Source organism: Acomys minous (genome assembly GCF_964271855.1).
Source record: "Acomys minous genome assembly, chromosome: 7".
NCBI lineage: Eukaryota > Metazoa > Chordata > Mammalia > Rodentia > Muridae > Acomys > Acomys minous.
In genome coordinates this window covers 42333281-42346456 of record NC_140488.1, presented here as the reverse complement: position 1 = coordinate 42346456, position 13176 = coordinate 42333281, and the positions used below count along the sequence as shown (strand labels likewise).

The following is a 13176-nucleotide window of genomic DNA, read 5'->3' as shown; positions in this document are numbered from 1 at the left end:
GCTGTAGGTGCATCTAGCTTGTCCCCAGGCTACCGTCTGTGTAGAGGATACTACCCCACCCCGTAATTCCCAACCTCTTTGTCAAGATGAAGACCAGGCTCTTCAATTAAGAGCAGGTACTCAAGCCAGAGAGGTTCTTCAAAGGACACACTGTCATGCAACCAGGGAGTAATTGTACACCAGCCTCTCTCTGTATAGGCAGGTTTCTGCTGAGACCAGCGAGGAATACAAAAAAGAATAATTAGTCCTTGATGGGGTGATGGCCCCCCCTCCCGTGTGGTTGAGGAGACAAGATACACACCCCGGAAACAGCGGCAGCCAGCCTAGGCAATTTACAATCTGGACCAAATGAAGTTTTCCCAACTGTCAGATTTCAAGGAGAGCTGGGAGGTGCCTAAAGGAGGAGGCTTCTCCAAGGGGGTGGATTTGGGCTACAAGGCGTGGATGCAGAGCAAGGCAGGCAAGCTGAGGACAGGGTGGGGGCTACCAGTGTGGCTAGCCCGAAGGGTTCTGCAGAGATCTCTGTTGCCCAAACTGCTGCTGTCCCCGTCTATCTCTTGATTTTCTAGGAGTCTGTACCCAAAGATGCGACTCCATGGGATAACAGAGAGCCCTTGGGAGCTGGGAAATAGGGCTGGGTACCTGATATTTCTGATCCTCCAATTTTCTACACTTAGCCTCAATTCCTGGCAGCTCCCCCAGCTGCTGAATTGTATGTGTATGTGTGAGCGGTATTTTAAATTAAGCAGTGAGTGCTTTCAGCTCATCATAAACATGCTAAAAAGCTTCAGCCACGGCCTGAGCCCACCCCCGCCCCTTTCACACAGGCAGCAGCTGGGGCCACTCGACCCCACACTCTAATGCGCATTGCCTATGACTCACCAACAAAAAAAAAAGACTGTATGTTTCAGTCTCCCTGGGTAGCTGATTCCTAGTTCTGGTGGGAAATCTCAGTCCGAATTTGGAAGGCAAAGGGCCTGAGCCCCGCCCTGCTGGCTGAGCAGTCTGCAACATATGGAGCACCTACTATGTGTGAGGCATTGTGGGTAAGTCCATCAATCTTTCTGGACTTTCTCAGCTTCAGTATGCATGCAACCGTCTTGCTTACTTTACCTCGCTGCCTGCGCTGCCAGGGACCTATAGCTGACCCCTACACCCACCCAAAATCTTTTCCTGCCCCAGGGCCTTTGTGCATACTGCTTCTGCCTGGATCGTCTTTGCTCTTGTTTTTGGTATGGGAGGCTTCATTTAAACCTTTGGTTCTCAACTTTTAAATGTGACTCTGAAGATGAGTCTCTCTCTCTCTCTCTCTCTCTCTCTCTCTCTCTCTCTCTCTCTCTCTCTCTCTCCTCCTTCTCTCCTTCTGCTCCTGCTCCTGCTCCTCCTCCTGCTCCTCCTCCTCCTCCTCCTCCTCCTTCTCCTCCTCCTCCTCCTTCTTCTCCCAATAGTTATTTCTGCCCCGGCTCAGTATTCCTTATTCGTTACCTTTCTGGGCATTATGCCTGTTTATAGTTTCTGTTTATGGTATGTTTCACCCATTTGGAGGGAAAATGCTAAGAGGAGAGGAACCTTGTCTACAGGGCTTAGCAATGTGCCCCCCTCTCATCTAGAGTGGTGTTTGGCACACAGTAGGCCGACATAAACAGAACCATCTGGGAAATATTTTCTCCCTGAGATTCTTGCCAGACATATGGCTGCTTAGGGAAAGATCATGGCAGATCTGTGTCATTCCATATGAAAGAAACGGGGGGGGGGGCGCTGAAAGGGAGGAGTTTGTTCAAAACAATTCTGTTTTAGAAACCGGTCCTTGGAGTCTCATCCCCAGACACAGTCTTATGAAATTAAACAAAAGGAATAAAAAGCATAAAAAGCTAACTTGTTTTTATTGGGTGCTTAATGTGTGCCAGGAACTGTTCTCAGTTTCTACACAGATTATCTCATTTAATCCTCATAATAATGCAGCGACGTCAGTTCTATTATTAGCCCCATTTAACAGATGAGGGAATTGAGGCTCTGAGGGGAGAAGCAAAGTGCCTAAGGCCACGTAGTTATGGAGAAAGAGAATCAAAAGTTGAACTCTAAGGCAGTCAGAGCAGTGCCTGAATTACGTTATCCACGCTGCTTGCAACCCCCACACCACCCCAGGGAGTGTTTCTCCCGGGCAAGAGAAGAGTTCTACTTTCCTTCCTGTGGTGGGGGTGGCACCCAGGGCCTTGTGTACCACTAAGCTCCCTTGTCTTGAATGTAAAGTTTTCACCTGGCTGTCCCTCCCTTTGGATTTGGAGCTTCTCAAGTACAACGACTGAGACTTCTTCCAGTTCCCCTGAACTTGTTCCAGAATAGGTCCCGTCAATATTTGTGCACTGAATGAAAAGTCATAAGGGAGTGAGTGAGTGGGCCCCTGGTACCTTCTTTTCTTCCGGCTTCAGCCTTAGGGGCTTCTGTTTATTTCCCTCCTGAAGGGTAGCACTGGAGACTAGAGTGGTCGGGTGGGAGGAATCTCTCTGACCACAGGGGACAAGGAGCACAGTGCTTGATCACTTTGTCGACAGTCTAAAAAAGTGCCTGGACCTGTTTGGGACTTAAACAAACTTTCAGTGTTCAAACCCTATCTCAAATCCTTTGCAGAGGGTGTGGGAAGGCAAAGAGAGGGGGAGGTATAAATAAACAAATACCCACAAACCGGCTGGCTTTTTAAACAGAATTTGCTTCAATCAGTGCCGTGCCTCCGTCATGAGAACAAGTGGGAACTTTCATACTGAATGATTTTATTTTTCCCCCCTTTGACCAGATGAATGGCAGGAGTTTTGGCTGGGGAGGCAGCTTTCCAATCCCAGCCCACAGTTAGCTGCCCTACTGTGCCCCATCCATCACACACAGGGTCCTGAACGACACACCCAGTCGTATCTGCTGCTTCGGCGCTCAGAAATAATTGGGTCATTGTTTTATTACACTAGTGAGAGGGCTGCGAGCCTGTTAGGATTATGTCACTGATATTTTTGTGAAAAGGCAATCATGATATGTTGTTCATTGGACACAGCTGGGAATGCAACTGTGTTATTATTTGAGGTCCTCCACCGGCCCGTCAGACTTTGCTAAATAGCCCAGCCACTGTAAATGGATCTCTGTGATGCTTGCATGTCACTGCTGTAACACCTCCTTGTGCTTCAAAAGCCCAAGCAGGATGGAACTTTGTTCATTCACTTGGCCTTAACTTTTATGCCCAGGAGCCCAACTTCCTGAAACAGAGAGATGCTTGCTTTTTGTGTGCATAGGAGCCATGCACCCTAGTGGCAGGAGGCTTGAAGCCGTCCCCTAACTGCTGACTGGGGCCAAGGACAGTGCTGGCTCAAGAACAGACAGTGTTGATGATATTTATGGGGTAAAATTCAGCAGGTAGGTCATATAACAGAGTTGAGCTGTGACTTTTATTGTGTGCTAGTGTCACCAGAGCCTGGGCCTCTGTTGTAGTGCCTGTGAAACTGGAGCAGGGCTCGTCATGAATGACAGTCAAGAATATTTGTGCTTACCGGCAAGTAGCCATGATAGTGCAGCACTAGCCTTCTAAACAGGGGCATTATTAGTGTGGATTAAAGAAGCATGAACAGAGCCTGGGTTTGAATGCCACCTTTCTTATTACAACGCATCAGTCTCTCTCCCATTGCTGTGCTAGCTGTAATGTTAGGACATGTGGCCATTAAGGCAGTTCTAAAGGAATCTGTGGTAGGCACCTGTCCATTCCCCTCCTGGATTCAGTGTTTGCCAAACCATCTCTGTGCCCTTGCCAGCCACTTTGAGGTGTGACAGATCGAGCTGGCTTGATAAAGCAAGTTTGCCAAAAGGATGGAGTGGCTCAGGTGGAAATCTCCAAATCCCAGTCACCGCAGCTCTAGGGAGCTCAGGTTTCTGAATATTTGCTGGCAATTGACTTCAACCACTTCGCCTTCAAAGTGCTTTGGACTTAGTTTTGTTCCTGGTTTCTGCTTTGGATCTGCTTTTGCTTTCTGGCTGTAGTTTCCCTTTCTGTAAAATGGGGTTCCTGCTAGGAGCAAATAAGAAAACATAGCCAGACCTGGCATCGTGCCTGGCATCGAGTAAGTGCTCAATAAATGGTAGCTGTCAACTCCTTTGCCCTGTCCAGACTGTTTCTGGCTCTGTTCTCTGGAGTTCCAATAGTGGCCTGGATCAGGGCCTGTTAACATCGCTGATTGGCAATCTAGGTCATCTGCCCCTCAGACGAGTTGGGCGTTCTTCTCTGGCAGCCTTCTGTTGTTGTTACCTGTCGCCATGTGGCACTCACTGTAACCACAGGCAGACCTCTGCCAGCTGCTGACATTAACCTATCAAATCCTGGCACAGAATAAGTTTGCAGACAGGAATTTGCATGTTGCGGCCAAATATAAGACTAGGAAGCAAAGCTATATTTACTTTCCCCTTCCCAGTTGTGAACAAATCGCTCATATTCTGGTTTTTTAAAATCCAGATATTTTCCACCAGTGACTACAATGCAACTTATCAGTCAATTACAAAGAACACAGAAGGCTTTGGCCATCAGAAATGTAACATCCAGATTACTTCTTAACTTTCTTAAAAGTGGCTACTACATTTGGGTAGTTTTCCTTCGAAAAATGACAGTCTTGTTTGCTATCAAGAATGGATGTTAATTGGAAAGATCCAGAAACGTGTGTCGCTTCCAGGGGCTTTGGAAATCCTGTTTAGCCACCTTGGTAAACGGCCAATTCAAAAACACAGACATAGACACACAGAGACACAAATGCAGGCCACACACACACACACACACACACACACACACACACACACACACACACACACACACACACACCCTTGAGACAGAGAATGCAGGAATCTTGACTGCTGTAGAAGCACATGTCCAAACAAGAACAAGATAGGGGGAAACCACGGAAGAAAAGGAAAGGTAGATTTCTGCAACCTTGGTTTTAAGTTAATGCCACCTCCCCAGATATTGTCCCCTACATGTGCAAAGAGGGCAGAGGATGTGTGGTGACACGATGACAGCAGAATTCCTTGCCAGGGCCAATTGCACCCTGTGAGAGGATCCATTCTGTGAGTTTGCTCCCAGGGTCAGTTGTCAAGCACTTTGGCTTGAGTTGCTTTCTTGTGGTGATTAGTGTGCTTGAGCCTCCTTATTAACAAGGAGGGGGACAGAAGGAGCAGCTACAATGAGCTACTCTGTACCGTCGTTTGTGCTTGTCTTTGCAACACTCCTTCACATTTTGGGAGACTCTCGGGTCAGTTAACCGTGTGGCTGTAATGGCCAAAGCAGACCTCTCTCTGTGCACTTACTGTGAATGGTTGGTGCTCGTCAAGCCAATTTTCTGTTGTTTTCAATATTAGATGTTGCATGCTAAGAAATCGGAGCTTACTTGCTGAGCTAATTCTTTATATTTATGATTATTAATTTTAATAGCATCTTTGCATGTGGTCAGGCTGATATTGAACTCATAATTTGTCTGTCTCCTCCACCAAATGCTGGGATTAGAGGTGTGTATCATTATATTTGGCTCTGGGCCTGTAGTTTTTTTTTTTTTAATACAGAGCAGCATGTTGCCCATGCCGACTTTAAAATCATTATGTAGCTGACGATGACCTTGATCTTCCACCTTTACCTCCTTAGTTTGAGGATTACAGAAGTGTGCCACCATGCCTAGTTTATGGAACCAAATTTTATTGGGAATTACATATTCCTCTTCCAGATTTAATGCAGATGCTAAAGGTTGTCTGGAGTTTCTTTCATGCCATTTTACAGAAAATACCCATGCATTAACACACCAAATAGCTTTTCGGAGTCCCTGATTACAGCCGAGGTGCTGTGCTATAGTATACTTCGATGTCTTTATCTTTTGCCATCCTCACCAGAGTCGTGAGATGGCTACTATCATTATCTTAATTTTACAACGAAAAGACTGAGGCCCAGAAAGCATAATACACAGTCACGCAGTTCACAAATGGAGAGCTGATATTCAAACCTGGATTTTTCTGCCTCAATTACACTACATTTTCTCCATACAGTGCATTTTAGCCATCCAATAGCCCTTGAGGACAACATTCATCTGCTGGGGACTTTCCCTACTGCAATGTCATGGTTTCGACTCTTGCCTTTCCTCTCCCTCTCCTCCCCATTTCCTCCATTCTCTGCCCCTTTCTCCTCCTGTCCTCTTTCCTTCTTCTTCCCATCCCCCTCCTCTTCTACTTCTTTATCTCTTCTCCTTCTTTTTCTCCTCTCCTCTTTCTATTCTTTCCTCCCCTCCCCCTCTTCCTTCTCCTTCCCTTATTTTTTTCTTTTAGTGCTTATCTCACCCATCATTTGTTTACTGAGACAGATTGGTACTTCATACCCTGCTTCTAATCACAGAGCTCAGAGCCAGGCCCATCTGTGCTACAAGCAATATGCACATTCCATTTTTAAAAAACTGCTTGTCATGTGACATGTAAGATGGGGGCCATCCACAACTTGGGTAAGCTACTGGCCAGCATAGCTGAACACTCAGCCAAACAGGAACTGAACACACATTAGTTGAGCAAGTACTAGCTCTCACTCTCAAGTCGGTCATAAGAACTTGAGGGAAGACAGACATTGGATGCACAAATTTGAACTTATTATATGTGTTTGGTCTAGAAGCCAAGCATGACCTTGGTGATGAGTGTATATCAGGGTATGTATAAACAAGCACTGTAAAAGGTTTGAAAGCAGAACTCAGGAGGCAGCAGCCAGAAAATTGCTTCAAGTCTTAGGATAGCCTTTTTTACATAGTGAGCTACAGGCCCAGCCAGAGCTATGTACTGAGACTGTATCAAGAATATAAAAATAAAAAAAGAAAAGCAAAGAACAAAAAGAAAACAACATACCCACCCAGAAAAATCACCCACCCAACCAACTGAACCACCACCACAAAATCCCATTGGCAGAACGAAGTCTAGGCAACTGCCCGAGTTAGTTGTCAACAATGGAGTAGGGCAGGGGTTGTACATTAATGGTTGCATGCATTTCCCCCATTTCCCATTCTTTCCTTTACCTCCTAGCTCCACAATTTCTCAGGCTTCTCTAGAAAGCAAACCCACCTAGAGAAGGCTTGGGCTGCCATGGGAGGGCACCAGGCCAGGAATGGCAGGCCTAGGGCAGTGGGGCGCTGGGCTGAGGACATAAATAACCATGTTAATGAAAACCAGCCTTAGCCCCCAGAGCCTTGTCATTTCTTAAGACATTTTGTGCCTCTGATAATGACCTAGTTACTTGCAAGCAGCCCAGCATTGCATACACACAAGGAAGAGTTGCCTTTTAGTGAGCACTTACTAACTCATCAAATCCTTACTCAACTATATGAAAATTTGCCCCACTTTAGGCAGCAGGCAGCAGGCAGCAGGCTTAGAAAGACTCATTATGTTCCAAGGTGGGTACAGCTAGTTGGAGTTGTAATTTGAAGCCCAAAGCCTAGATTTCCAGGGCCAGAGCTGTTAATTCCTATATGTAATGAATGTCTGCTAAAGGACGAAACAGATGGGTGAAAGGATATATATGTGTATATATATATATATATATATATATATATATATATTAATTAACTTCACTTTAATAAACATTTATTGAATGCTCTGTGTCAGCCCCTATGCCACACATCAAAACACACACATATACATACACACACACACACACACACACACACACACACACACACACGAGAGAGAGAGAGAGAGAGAGAGAGAGAGAGAGAGAGAGAGAGAGAGAGAGAGAGAGAGAGACTTTATTTAGGTTAAATTACATAACATTATTAAAACTGGTATTCAAGAAACTCAGATTACTTCTACCTACAAGTCAGGCTACAGTAAAAAGTAGTTTTGTGGGTTCCTTAATGGTAGATGCCATGTAGTCTCTCCCTCTCCTCTCCTCTCCTCTCCTCTGCTCTCCTCTCCTGTCCTGTCCTCTCCTCCCCTCTCCCCCTCTCCCTCCTCCTCATCTCCCCCCATCTGTGATGGGGGCTTGTGCTCTCATCAACAAAGGCTTTCAAATGATTAACCATCAATTCAACCACAGCATAGCCTCTAACAAACGCCACTGCAACTCCTATCACATTAGCTAACTCCTCTTCCATTTATCATGTGTCTACCTTGTTGAATCCTTTCCAGTATGAAAGTTATCTGTTACCCTAATGGACAATTATCCCATCCATCACTCCTGATGGCCTTTGCTGATTGCTAGCAGTCTACTTGCCCACGGAACAGTCTTAGAAATAGTCACAAGGATGATTTACTGGAAAATTGCTCAGTTTTTGTACATTTTCCTATCCACGCAGAATGAATTCTTTTGCAAGCTGTCCTTTAAGCTTTGTTTGTTTCACTGGTTATAGAAGTGCACATTTCACACTCTTCACCTGGATGTGAAACATAATTTTTCATTGGTTTGTTTGTAGACAGGGTCCCACTATTTAGTTCTGGATGGCCTGAAACCCACTATGCATGCGAGGCTGGCCTCAAATTCACAGAGGTCCACCTACTTCTGCCTCCATAGTGCTGGGATTAAATACCTGAGCCACCCACACCCAGCTCCAAAATGATTTCTTGACTTAAAAATTAAAAAAAAATCATCTCTTCAGACAAGAGCATTATACACAAATGAACGAATAGATGTATGGATAATTGAATAAGTATACTTAGGGGTATAGCAGAGAAGCAGGCTTTGTACCAAGGGCTCAGGTGGCTGATCTTGCTGTCAGATGACTGTCATTTCCCTGTACTTTGCAAATATTTGGAAGGAAGAGAATCCCAATTTGAATAAGGTTGAAGTGAAACTCATGGTACTGACAGTAGAACATGGTGCGTGTTGAAGTCTCTGAGACTCTTCCTATAGATATGTGTGTAGAAATGCTCTCCTTCCCCATGTCCATTTAAGCCTGCTTAGCACATTGGACTTCTCTTTTTGGCTACAGGGTTCAGGCTGGCCTGGATCTCAGTATTCTCTTGCCTCAGACTCTGGGGCACTTGGATCACAGGCCTGTGTTACCACCACACTCAACCCATCTTCCCTTCCCTTATTTTCTTTGATTTTCCTTTCCCTCTGTTACCTTTATTTTATTTTATTCTTGACACAGTTTCATGTAACTCAGACTGGTCTCAAACTTGCCAGGGAGTAGAAGATAACCTTGAACTTCACAGTCTTCTAATTCCACTTCCCAAGTGCTGGGATTGTAGGTATGCAGTACCATGCCCAGTTAGGTAGTGCTGGGAATTGAACCCAGAGCACTGTGCATGCAGGGCAAGTACTCTTTGGACTGAGCTATAACCTCACCTTATAAATTCACCTTATAAAAGGACTCTTAAAGACATCTTATTTATTTATATGTATGTGTTTATGCATGCATGCACACATACCATGGCATGCATGTCAAAATCAGAGGGCAACTTGTGGAACTCAATTTTCTTCTTTCATGATATGGGTCCTGGGGTCAATTTCAGATTGTCAGGCTTGGCATCAGATATCTTTACTCACTGAGCCATCTCACCATGCTCCTTATTTAACTTTTGATCATAAGAATAAACATACCTAGTACAACCAGGATCACCAGTTATCTAAGGCAAAAAAAAAAAAAAAAAAAAAAAAGAAAGAAAGAAAAAAAGAAAAAGAAAAAAGAAAACCAACAACCAAACAACCAAAAAAAAAACCCCAAAACCAAAAAAAAACAAAAACAAAAGAAAAACAAAAACAAAAACAAAAAAACCCCAAAAAACAAAAAAACAAAAACCAAAACCCAAGAGTTGTTTTTATCTTATTTCTACGTTTAGCAAATCTACATCCTAAGCATCCCTTGCATGTGACCCATCATTTCTGTTGAACTTATTTTGTTCAGAGCTTGGCCCTTCCCAAGCATCTCTTGTCTTGATTCTTATAATCGTTTCCTTTCCTCATCTTCCACTCTCCACAGCAACTCCTTCCAGACTCCCACTACGTCTTCCTTCCAACTTCATCACTTCTTCCCCATTCTCTTACCTCTCCTTCTTCTCCTCCCCTCTTTTCCCACTCTGTCTCCTCCCCCTGCTTTTTCTGCTCCTTCTCTTCCAATCCACTACATTCAATTACTGATGCCCATATACGCAAGGTTATAGGGCTATCCACTGGAGCAAGGCAACCTACTAGGGCCAACATCCTTAAAGAAAGCTAGCTAACACCATGTCCCCTAGAAGCCAGAATCCATCAAAAGCTCCTCTGTTAAGGTGGAGCCCTCTGCCCTCCCCCCAATGAATGTTGCAATATCAACTAGCTTGATCTTGTTCAGGTATTATGAAGGTAACCACAGAAACTGATGAGGCCTCTCACTTTCTTTCCCCCTGTATGCATTCTTTCCAAAGGGACTGAAGTGAGTTTTCAAATACTCAAATAGGATCATTTCTACTTAATCCTTGTAAATAGAGTCTCAACCTCTGAGCCCGGAGGCTCTCAGAGTCAGGTCCTGGGAACAGCAGCACCAGTGATTCTGAAAACTTGTCTGAGTTACTGAATTAGAGATATGGAGTGCCCACCTCCAACCTGTATTTAACCAACCCTCTAGATGACTCTGATAAGTACTCCAATTGAGAACTTGTCTTCTTGAAGCTGTGGCTGCACACTAGAATAAACTGGAAAGGCTTTAAAAATTCCAGTGCCTTTCCCCACAGACATATTAAATCAGAGTCCCTGGTGTAGGATCCAGACATCAACATTTTAAAGCTTTTCAGTTGATTCTAATGCGGGATGAAGGCTGAGAACTACTGTAAAGATGAAGTCCAAAGTCCTTAACTTGGCACTTAAGCCTGATTTCCTTGGTGATATCTTCCCATGCTCCTACTCACTCATTCTGGGATTTAGTCACATGGAGTAATTAAGAATTTCCTTAGATATAAAGCAAATAAAAAAAGAATTCCCTAAAAGTCAAGTGTATTGGCACACACCACATAAGATGCCTTGCCTTTTTCTTCCCTGCCTCCCTTTACCTAGCTCATACTTTCTCATCTATACCATAGGAGCCCTCTCACTTTCTTTACCCCTGTATGCATCCCCTCCGAAGGGATCTGAGTGAATTTTCAAATATTCAAATAAGATCATTTCGACTTAATCTTTGTAAATGGAATCTCAACATCTGAGCCTAGAGGCTCTCAGAGTAAGGTCCTAGGAACACCCAAAACATGATTCCTTTGTGGAAGAGACCTCCTTGACTCCACCCCCCCCAAATCTTGGTTAGACCTCTCTCTCTCCATGTCCCTACAATGTTCATAGCATAGCACTTAGTATATCAACTTGCCATTCTCTGCTTAGCTGTTTTTCTTTATCAGCTTGAGCCTGGATGAGAGCTCTGCTCCTCTGCCTTCAGTACAGCATCCGGTTCAGAGTCGGCTTTTAGTGGCTCTTTGCATTTGGTTATTCCCTCCTGGGGTGTTTTTCTCTGCCTTGTCCATTAGATGGGCATCATCTTCAAGGTGCAGCTTAGATGGTACTTCTGTGAATTCCTGAATCCTGGCTGGGTTAGGTACCCTTCCTTGAGGTTCTCTCTCTCTGCCTCTGTCTCTGTCTCTCTCTCTCTGTCTCTCTCTGTGTCTCTGTCTCTGTCTCTGTCTCTCTGTTTCTGTCTCTCTGTATCTCTCTCTGTGTCTGTGTCTCTCTTTCTCTCTTTCTCTGTCTCTCTCTCTCTCTGTCTCTCTCTGTCTCTGTCTCTGTCTGTCTCTCTCTCTCTCTCTCTCTCTCTCTCTCTCTCTCTCTCTCTCTCTCTCTCTCTCTGTGTGTGAGTGTGTGATCTCTGTATGTGGTACATGCATTCGTGTGCTACGAGCAGGCCAGAGCAAGACATCAGGTGCCTTCTATCACCCTCAACCTTATTGCCTTGAGACAGGGTTACTTGCATGCATAGGGTTCATTAATGCAGCTAGTCTTACATGCGGAAAAGTGGAGAGTATGGCTGGAAAGACATATTCTCACGAATGTTACTGGGATAGTTGCTCTAGAGACAGGGAGGCATCACAGAAAGTGTTTGAGCACCAGAGGATATAGTGACTCTGATTTTAGAAAGTGATATCATTGGTGTTCAGACAGGTTAGAGAAGGAAATGCTGAAAATTAATCAGGAGACTATTGTGACAATACAATAGGAACCTGGGCAGAAATAGTGACAGAGGACAGGGAAGGAGATAAGGATGCTCATGAGCTCTTTTATTCATTCTTTCGATGTTTACTAAGCAACTGATATGTGTTAGGCATTGTGCTAGCAGCCTGGATACAGGAGTGCAATCGTCATCTCAAGCCACTCACAGTTTAATGAGGGAAGCAGCTAACATAAACTATGACAGCCTCAATTTGCTATGGGCTAGGGTAGTATTATCTAAAGTGTTATAAGAGCCCAGAAGACAGTTGACAACACATCTCAGTATGTAGGAGCACTTGCTTTGCAAGCATGAAGACTTGAGTTCAAATCCCAAGTATCCACATAAAAATACAGGCATGGCTATGCATGTATGTCACCCAGGCATTGGGCGGATGGAATCAGGCAGACCTCAAAAGGTCGCTTGCTAGGCAGCCTAGTCAAAATAGCACTTCCATAATTCACTGAGAAACATTGTTTCAAGGCATTAAAGGCTGAAGCTGCTGTAACATGAGCGTGGGAGAGTTTCAGGTTCAAAAGGGGCTGAGGATTTCATGATGATAACGGAGCTTTTACATAAAGGTGGGACCTTCTTGACTACAATATCTCATGTAATGGCCCAGGTGTGCCCATGTGTCCCTTGTGCTCTCCAGAGGCACCCACTCTTCCATGTATTGCTTTGTAGCTCACTTGCCCTACAACTTTCTTAAGGCTCTTTCCAGCTTCTTCCTTTTTCCTGGTGAATGCAAAGATTCTTTTCACCACGGATCCACCCTATGCTTCGAAGACCAGCTCAGCTCTCACTTCTGACCACTGAAGGCCTTTGTAGTTTCTACCATACAGTCTTGATGTCAGAATGTAGTTTCATATGTGTCACCTGAGTTTTCAGCCACTTGAGGTCAGAGACTTTACTATGTCACTCTTAGTGCTTTGGACTCACATTCTTGGTCATATGAGTTGGGGAAGAAATTCTGTGACCATATGGTAGGGGAGGAGGTCCCCTTCTAACATAGACCTAGGGGAGGGGAATAGGGTGA

General features: G+C 44.6%; 1 protein-coding gene across 1 annotated transcript in view; it reads left to right on the top strand.

Moving 5' to 3' along the window:
- The first annotated feature begins 3366 nt into the window (after positions 1-3366).
- Positions 3367-13176, top strand: part of RTL9 (retrotransposon Gag like 9) — a 38972-nt gene continuing 29162 nt past the window's right edge. Inside the window, exon 1 of the mRNA XM_084789156.1 lies at positions 3367-3396. The gene's annotated coding sequence lies outside the window, so the exon portion shown is untranslated. The remainder of the gene's footprint in view (positions 3397-13176) is intronic.